The following is a 9,336-nucleotide window of genomic DNA, read 5'->3' as shown; positions in this document are numbered from 1 at the left end:
TTTAAAAATGCTTAGTACAGTGCCTAGTACGTTTCCCAATCCATGAATGTTATTTATTGTACAATGTAGCAGGTGTCCACCCTTATCTCACCTTAAATGTGTCCAAGTTTGAACCCTGAGTATTGGACTCCTAATTTATCTGCGGATACATGTGCACATGCGCAAATTGGCCTGTGTACAAGGCAATTCATCCTGGCATTGTCTATAACAGCAAAAGATTGGAAACAACCTAAAAGTCCATCAATGGGGGGGAATAGTTAAATAAATTATGATATACTCAGTCACAAGAATAAAAAATAGTCATTAAAAGACTATTAAAAGAAGAATGAGGGAGTCTTAATATACTGATAATGAAACTCTTTCCAAGATATACTGTTAGGTGAAAAAAATCAGGTCCAAACAGTGTAGGAGAAGATAGATAGATGATGAATACATAGATAGATGATAGACATATGTGTGTATACATGTATATTTGCTTTTTTTTCTTTGTCTTAGTTTTAATTAACTCTACAATAAATGTATAATCCGACAAAACACAATAAATTTTAATTTTTAAAAAAAAAATGGTGGGTTTAGAGTCAGATAACAGAGTTCCTGTATAGACCTGGTGAAAATATTCATCTTAACTCAAGTGATGGCATTCCATCATACTTATAGCATAATGAAGAACGGTAGATTAAAGAAGATATATATTTATGTATGTATATTTGCTTTTATATGCATGAAGTATATCTGGAAGGGCAGAAAAACAAAAACAATAATAAACAAAAAATACTGAGGTTATTCTTTACCTCCAGGGAAGGAATTAAGCGACCATGGGGCAGAGAACATATCACTATCTTTCACTGACTTTTCAATTATGAAACTTGTGAATGTGCCTGCTACTCAATAATAAATATAGACACAAAAGGTCACATATTGTATGATTCCATTTATATGAAATATCCAGAATAGATAGAGCCATAGAAACGGAAAGCAGATTGGTGGTTGCTAGGAACCGGGGGGAGGCGGGATGGGGAGAAACTGATTCCTGGGTAAGGGGCTTTACTTTAGAGTGATGAAAATGTTTGGAAACTCAACAGAGGAGGTGGTCGCACGATACTGTGAATGTACTCAATGCAACCGAATTGTTCACTTCGAAATTGTTAATTTTACGTTATGCAAATTTCATCTCAATAATTTTTTAAAAAAAGAAAGAAAAATGGAGAGGTAGGGGAAAGAGAGAGAAAAAAGGAAGGAGGGAGGAAGGGGAGTATGCAGAATTTCCATCTGAGGCAGCTGGCTTGGAGGGGTTTCGAGCAAACAGCCTCTCATGGTGTAGTAGCCTGTTGCTAAGAAAGGAAACGAGGGCGGAAACAATTGACACAGCGACCAGGGAGGTACCGGCGAGAGGACCAGGCACTGGGATGGGCGCCAGAGCACAGCGACGCATGCTTCCTTCCGTCTGCTGGGCCCTCCGCTGTGAAGTTCAGGGTGTGTCGTTTAACTACCCGCACAACAGCTGGAATCTGCCGCGGCCTCCACCACCCACCCTCGTGAGGACTCAGAACACTACACACTGCTTCTTCCCACCCCCTCTCCCACCCCTCCTCAGGACCACCCTCCTCCAGCCCCTCTGCACTTAGGGCCACTCCCATCCTGTTGCCTCATTGGCTGTGGCCCCCATCATGGCCAGGCAACTTCTGCTTTTAAAATTTAACACAAAAGGCTGATTCTCCCAGGAGAGTAGGAGTAAAGGCTGATCCTCTCCAGGGCCTCCCAGAACTTCCCCTCTGCACAAACCTCATTTTGTCATCCTCAGCGGTGATCCACCCTTCCCAAGGTGAGCAAGGCAGCTCCGACACCTCCCCACGAGGGCAAGCAAAAGATCTCAGTGGCTCCCACTGCACTGTTGTCACTCTGCCTACCTACCGATCTCTCTTGATCCTACCCTTGTATTGTTACTACTCTACCACCTGTCATTTGAACCTACCCTTATCAGCTCTAATTTATTTGAAGGAAGATTTCCGTCAAGTTTTCTTCTCCCCTCCATTCCCCCTACTTCCCTCCCAGTCGGGTCCCAGTCACCTCACATGTGGGAAACTGCACTAGCTTCCTAAGTGGCCTCCCTGTCTTTTCCTTGCTTCTACCTCAGATTCCTCCTGCCACCAATGTGCGTTTTATCACCTTCAGGTACCGTTTTCATCAGGTCATGCCTCTGACTCCAAAGCCTGCACCTGCTTCCCCCCGTCTTCACCATCAAGTCTGAAGGTCTTACCTGCCACTCAAGGCCCCTTTAAACGTCCCCAAACTGACTTTCCAGTCTGTTCCCCAAATCATTATGTTCCCCAAACATGATGATTTAAGCATCATGCTCTGCACAATATATACTGATTGACTTTAAACACTACACATTAAAATTAAAAACACACTATTCCTGCTAAACATTTATCAAATGTAGGGTGTCAAGTCATGAGCAGGCTGTGATAGTCTAAGAGAACAATATTACTTGCAGGTGATTTCTGCATTTAAATGTAGCCAAACCATCCCACTAAGAACCAGGAATTCTTTCAGTGCTGCGCATAATCAATATCTATCTTTTAGTGGACTGGTTCAGCAAGTTGATCAGAGGCCACTGGGTGAAATGTGCTCCGTCTCATGGTTTTCCAGCCACCTCTGCTCAGGAACCTGATTCCAGAACATCAGTCATCACCAGAACGTGCTTTGTTGAGTCCTACGCATGTGCCAATCAATGTATCATATTTAGTTTACTCCTCTCAACAACCCCAAAAGGTAGATACTATTATCATAATCCAGCTTTCACAGATGAGGAAATTGAGGCTTAGAAAGGTTAATTAACTTGCTCTGGGTTTCTGAGTTCCACATTAATCAGTCTAACTCCTAAGCCCCTCTTCTAACCAAGGCTGCTACCCAGGGTAGGTACAGTGAATTTGCTGTAACTTCCTTCAATCCACTCTTCCACCATGCTATTTCATGTTAGGTTTAATAAATGTCTTCAGAGGGTTCTTTCTTACTGGGTCACACCACTCCCTGTAGGACCTTTGTAAACTTAAGTGTTGCCCTGCTTAAAATCTCCCGCAACGTGGTAAACTGAAAAATGTCCCGTACAAGATATCCATGTCCAAATCACTGGAATCTGGGGATGTTATCTTATATGGCCAGAAAAGTGTGTGTGGCAGGGCATGGGGGGATTATGCAGATGTGATTACTTTAAGAATCTTGAGATAAATTATCCCGGTTTATCCAGGTGGGCCCTAAATGCAATCATATGTGTCCCTAGAAGAAGGAGGCAGAAGATTTGACACAGACGGAAGTGGAGAAGGCAGCGTGACCAGAGATTGGAGGGACACAGCCATAAGCCAAGGAATGCCAGAGGCCACCAGAAGCTGGAAGAGGAAAAGAAAGGATTCTTCCCTAGAGCATCCAGAGGGACGCAGCCCTGCCAACACCTTGATTGGTGCCTTTTTGGCCTCCAGAAGTGTGAGAGAACAAATTTCTGGTGTTTTAAGCCATCAGATTTGTAGTAATTTGTTACAGCATTCCCAGGAAACTAATGCACATGAGTCCCCACTACCTACAGATAAACTGTGGTCGACTCAGCAGCACATACTTTCCTTTGTGAACTCATTTCTCCCCTTTCTCTGACATGCCTGGGCCCCAGACATAAGAGAGAGTAGTTCCTGAACTCATTGCGTTCCCCACCTTGTCCTCCGGGAAAACACCTGCTCTCTTCCCATCTTTGTCCCCTTCTCTCTCCCAGCACACAATGCTCCCAAGTCACCTGATTCTCACCTCTATTTTAACACTTAGCACAAAATGCTCTAGTTGTTCGTTTGCTGTTTCTTCCATTCACATAAAGGTCCCTACATGGCATGGACCCTGTCTTATTTGCCTTTGCATCTCCAGCACCAGCACAGCGCAGGAACACATAGCAAGTGCTAAATGAATGAATAAGTTTAGCACCACAGTAGGTGTTAAGTAACCTACTGCATCATCACCCATTCGGCTTGCTATTAGCCATTCTTCTCACTCCCCACTGTGCAATGCAGAGGTAACCAGCTCCTCCAGGCTGTGTGATGCACTCCCGCAGAGCCTCTCTGTACGTCTGTCTTGCCAGGGCGGACAAGCAGGCAGCTTTTAGTTGAAGTTTCATGTGTGCCTTGTCGGATTTCACCCTCAGCAAGAGCTAAAAGGAAAACAGCTTTTAGAGAGTCTCTAAGAAATCCGTATTCAGGGCACTTTACGGAGGTAGCCCCGAGGGAAGAGAAAACAAGACAGACCTCTGATCCTTAATGCATGAAATTAAGACAGAAGCCGTTGGATTTATCCAACGGATTTTCTTTCAAATCACATTTCTGGTGATTTTAAAGAAAAAGGCCTAAAAGATGTTAAGATATCAAGATTGAACGTCTTAATATATCTGGAGAGGAAAAAGGGGGAGAGAGGGAAGGAAAGCCAATTCCTCAGACTGATCCATCCTAGAGGCTAAAGAAGAGTCTAAGGCAATGTTGGCAAAGCCCATTTAACCACGGGGCAGGTAAGATGTGGTTCTGGTGCATGAATTCTGCCTAAACCAGGTGCATCCCCACCACACTTGTGAGAACCTGGGGCCACTGACTGTGCAAATCCTGAACTTTATTCTTTTGCCCTGGTTCCTTGCTTACCAAGCAGCTTTCTCCATTATAACCTGCCGCTCCCAGGAAGACATCAGCCCTCTGAGTGGTCTCAAGTCAGACCTTGAACATGTGAAGCCAAAAGGGTGGACTAGGGAGACCTCCTCAGGGTTATGGCACCCTGTGGGGATTTGTCTGGGCAGCCAGACTTCCTCTCTCCATCCAATGCGTATTCTTGCCTTTTCTTGAATCCTCCACATGAAGTAAATAAGTGAAGTAGAAAAGGAGCCTTGGTGAGCCAGTGAGGATAGCGGTTCTTATTCTCTTCTGGTGTCATAGACCTTTTTGAGAATATAATTGTATAGAGCCTCTCTCCATGGGCCCATGTGAAGAAACGTTGCCTCCAATTCCAGGGCAGTTATGTAGAGCAAAAGTTCAGCCATTGCTTATGGGTGCCTGGTTGAGAACCTAGGTTTAGCAGGGAAACAGACACCAGCTTTCTTTTGCTACAAGCCCTAGATTGTTTTGCGTGCTCACTTGATTTTAATGGTGGTGTGAGAGTTTAGATATATTTTTTCAGAGTCCCTTTGGGGAGAGGCATGATCATTTAAAGGAGGAAAGAGAACTGGAGAGAAATTGTTTGACGTCCTATCATCACTCTTCAGGGATTCTCACCACCTGGTAGCCCCTTGATCAATTACAACACAGCTGGCTGATAAAGGAGCAGTTAAGGGGCCAGGGGCCAGAGAAACCATTTCAGTTCAGGAGTGCACAGAATTGGGGATAATAAAAACAAGACTCTTCTCGTCATCACTGCAGGGGAGTAAGTTTGCAATACATGAATTTGGGGTTTTTAGTGAGGGCTGTTGACGCCCCCCTTAATATTCCTTCACCCACCTGAATCCACCTGCACCTGTGACAGACATTCTGGCATGCAGATAGCATCTCTTCCCAAGCCCTTTCTTGCATGTGTGTGTGTGTGTGTGTGTGTGTGTGTGTGTGTGTGTGTGTGCTGGGGTGTGGCAGTTAAGGGGGGAGCTACCCCCTGGAGCCAGGTCCAGTGGGATGGGATTATAAATGCCCCAGGCCCCCCTCCTCTGCTGGGACAATCCAAGGCACGTTCCTTGGGACAAAGCATCTCAGAAGTCTCCAGCAAGAGGTAACCTGCTCATTCATTACACCCCATTTTGCCTTGCCTCCCTATCTCCCTTTCTCCACATTCTCACTTGTGTGTTCTTCCTGAGATCACCTCCCAACTACCTGCATCTTAGTGCTGGTCTCAGGCTATGCTTTGCAGAAAACCCAAACCAGACAGGGGTGATATTTGCTGTAATGAGCTTTTATTTCTGTCTCTGACAGAATCAGGTCTCACGCTCACACAGAGGCCTGTCACTCTAACACTAGTCCAGCCTTCAAAGCCACACGGGTGTTTCTCTGCCAGTGCCCTAAATACATCCTGAGTAGGAAAACCCGCACACCTAAACGTGTTTCCTGGAGATGATACCAGGGCAGGCAGATTTCCCATAAGCACCGCCTGACCTAATAATTACAGTGCAACTCAGTGAAGCCCCAAAGCAAGAGCAGGGCTCACATTCACAGGAGTATTACAGTATTACATCCTAGGCACAACTAAGCGTGCGCCCCTAGGAAAGATTAGGGAAAGCCTTATGATGTTCTGTAAATGCCTGAGGGAGGCTATGTGGTTAAGCATGTAAGGAAAGAAACTAGACGATTTCTGGTTTTTGGAACCAGTGTTATCTGGAACCTTATTTTGATAGACTTTTTTTTTTTTTTTTTTTTTTTAAAGCTGAGTCGCTGAAATGTGAGAATGGATTCTCTAGTTCTTTTTTTTTTTTTTTTTTTTTTTTATTTTGGCTGTGTTGGGTCTTCATTTCTGTGCGAGGGCTTCCTCTAGTCGCGGCAAGCGGGGGCCACTCTTCATCGTGGTGCGCGGGCCTCTCACTATCGCGGCCTCTCTTGTTGAGGAGCACAAGCTCCAGACGCGCAGGCTCAGCAGTTGTGGCTCACGGGCCCAGTTGCTCCGCGGCATGTGGGATCTTCCCAGACCAGGGCTCGAACCCGTGTCCCCTGCATTGGCAGGCAGATTCTCAACCACTGTGCCACCCCGGAAGCCCCTGATAGACTTAATAATAATTCTTTACAAAGTTATTGTGAGAAATGGCTGATAAACGAGTATAAAGCATGAGGCTTTCAATCCCTTCATTTACAATACCGATTGTTCCACTGGTTATACCCTCTCCTGAATCACCAGTCTGATTACTGGACTATTCCCATAGATGTGACTGTCCCAGCAACACGACAACTACCAGCCCGTTTCTGTGAAGGCAGCTTTGCTGAAAGCTCTATCATTTCTACATTTGCTTTTCACGGTCCAGTCTGGCTTCTGCCGTCACTACTCCCCCAAAACTGTATCAAAACCAGCTATACCTCCATGCTGCCATTAGAAACCCCTGTCCCCTTACTAGTTGCCTTGACAGCATTCCCCACAAATGACAACTCCTACCTTTAAATATTCTGCTCTTCCCTTGGCTTCTACTGCTCTCCCCTGGTTTCTATCTACTCCCTGGCTGTTCTTTCTCCCGTCTCTGATGTCCAAGTGTTGCTCAGGGATCCCCGCAAGGCCTTCTTCATTTCCTTAAAAAATTCTCAAAGCGATCTCATTCATTGCTATGACTTTAAATGTTATCTATATTGGCGATAACTTTTCTGTCTTTTTAAAAAATATTTATTTGGCTGAGTCAGGTCTTAGTTGCGGCGCGTGGGATCTTTGTTGCAGCATGCGGGGTCTTTCGCTGCGGCGCATGGGCTTCCTCAGGGGATGTGGGATCTTAGTTCCCTGACCAGGGATTGAACCCGTGTCCCCTGCATTGGAAGGTGGATTCTTAACCACTGGACCACCAGGGAAGTCCCCATTGAGCTACAGATTTCATTACCCATTAAACTACACATTAAACATTTCCACTTGGACATCTCAAAGGCATTCCAGACCTCACGTATTCAAACAGAACTTTCATTGCTCTAAATTTGTCTCTCCTTTCTATCCCCATCACATTGCATAGCACCAATATCTCCCTACTTGGTCAAAAAAAAAACTTAAACGTCCCCCTTCATTCCTCCATTTCCTCCATTCCTCATGTTGAATTAATCAGAAAACCCAATGAATTCAACTTTAAAAGTATATTTTGAGTCCAGTTTTCTTAATAAGCACTGCTACAAGCCTAGTTCAAATGGCATCACCCCTCACCTGGCCTACTGCTACAGCCTCCTTAAGTGATTCTCTGCTTTGCCTCTTCACACCTTCAACCCATCCCCACATCACAGCTAAAGTGAACGGAAAATATGTCCGATCACTTGCCTCCATACTTAACTTCTCATTGTTTCTCATTGCATCAAAATCTATCCTCCTTAAACATGGACTATAAACCCCTAAATGATCTGGCCTTAACCAGTTTCTTTAACCTCACTTTGTGTTCAAGCAACCCAGCTCTCTCCACTTCCATGAATTTGCCAGTCTTTCCTACCTCGAAGACTTTTCTCATACTGTTCCTCTCTTAGAAATCTCTTCCCACTCCCAAACAGATCACATGGCTAAATTATTTTCACCCTTCAGGTTTTAGTTTAAATGCCATGTCCTCAGAATAGTTCCCAGACCAACTCTTCTTATTTTTTAAATTGCTCCTCAAGTTCTTTTTGTTTTTAAATTCATGTTTATTGAGGTATAATTACATATAAGGAAATTCACCCATTTTATGTATACAATTCAATGAGGTCTGAGAGACCTATATGGTCATGTAACTACCACCACATAAAAATATGGCATATTCCATCACCTCCCCCAAACTTCCCTCATATCCCTTTGTGTTCAATAATCTCCCTTTCTCTTGCAACCACTGATCTGATTCCTGCCCAATAAGTCTGCCTTTTCCAGAATGCCATTGTGATGGCTAATTCTATATATCGACTTGTATGGGCCAGAAGGGTGCCCAGACATTTGTTCAGACATTACCCTGGGTGTGTCTGTGAGGATGTTTCTGGAAGAGATTGACATTTGAATATGTAGACTGAGTAAAGCCAATTGTCCCCCCTAGTGTTGGTGGGCCATATCCAATCAGTTGAAGACCTAAATAGAACAAAAAGGCTGAATAAAAATGGGCTCCTCCTGCCTGGCTACCTTGAGCTGGGACAAAGGTCTTTTCCTACCTTTGGACTTGAACTGAAACATGGGCTCTTCTTGGGGCTGGCTTTCAGACTGGAATTTACCCCATTGGGTCTCCTTGGTCTCTAGCTTGCTGACTATAGATCTTGGGAGTTTTCAGTCTCCATTATCACATGAGCCAATTTCATATAATAAATCTCTTTTATACATGTATATATCTCCTATTGGTTCTATTTCTCTGGAGAACCCTAATACAGCTATATAAATGAAATCATACAGTGCATAGTCTTTCATGCCTGGCTGCTTTCACTTAGCATAATGGTTTTGAGATTCACCCATGTAGTTGCATGTATTAGTACTTAGTTCCATTTTATTGCTGAGTAGTAAAGATGCACCATAATTTGTTTATCTGGACATTTGGATTGTTTCCAGTTTTTAGCAATTATGAATAAAGTTGTTACAAACATTTGTATATAGGCCTTTGTGTTGACACGTTTTATTTCTCTAGGAGTAGGATTACTGGGTTGAATGGTAAGTGAAAGTTTT

The sequence above is a fragment of the Balaenoptera ricei genome, chromosome 1 (assembly GCF_028023285.1).
Source record: "Balaenoptera ricei isolate mBalRic1 chromosome 1, mBalRic1.hap2, whole genome shotgun sequence".
NCBI classification, from domain to species: domain Eukaryota; kingdom Metazoa; phylum Chordata; class Mammalia; order Artiodactyla; family Balaenopteridae; genus Balaenoptera; species Balaenoptera ricei.
Note: the sequence above shows the minus strand (reverse complement) of the source record.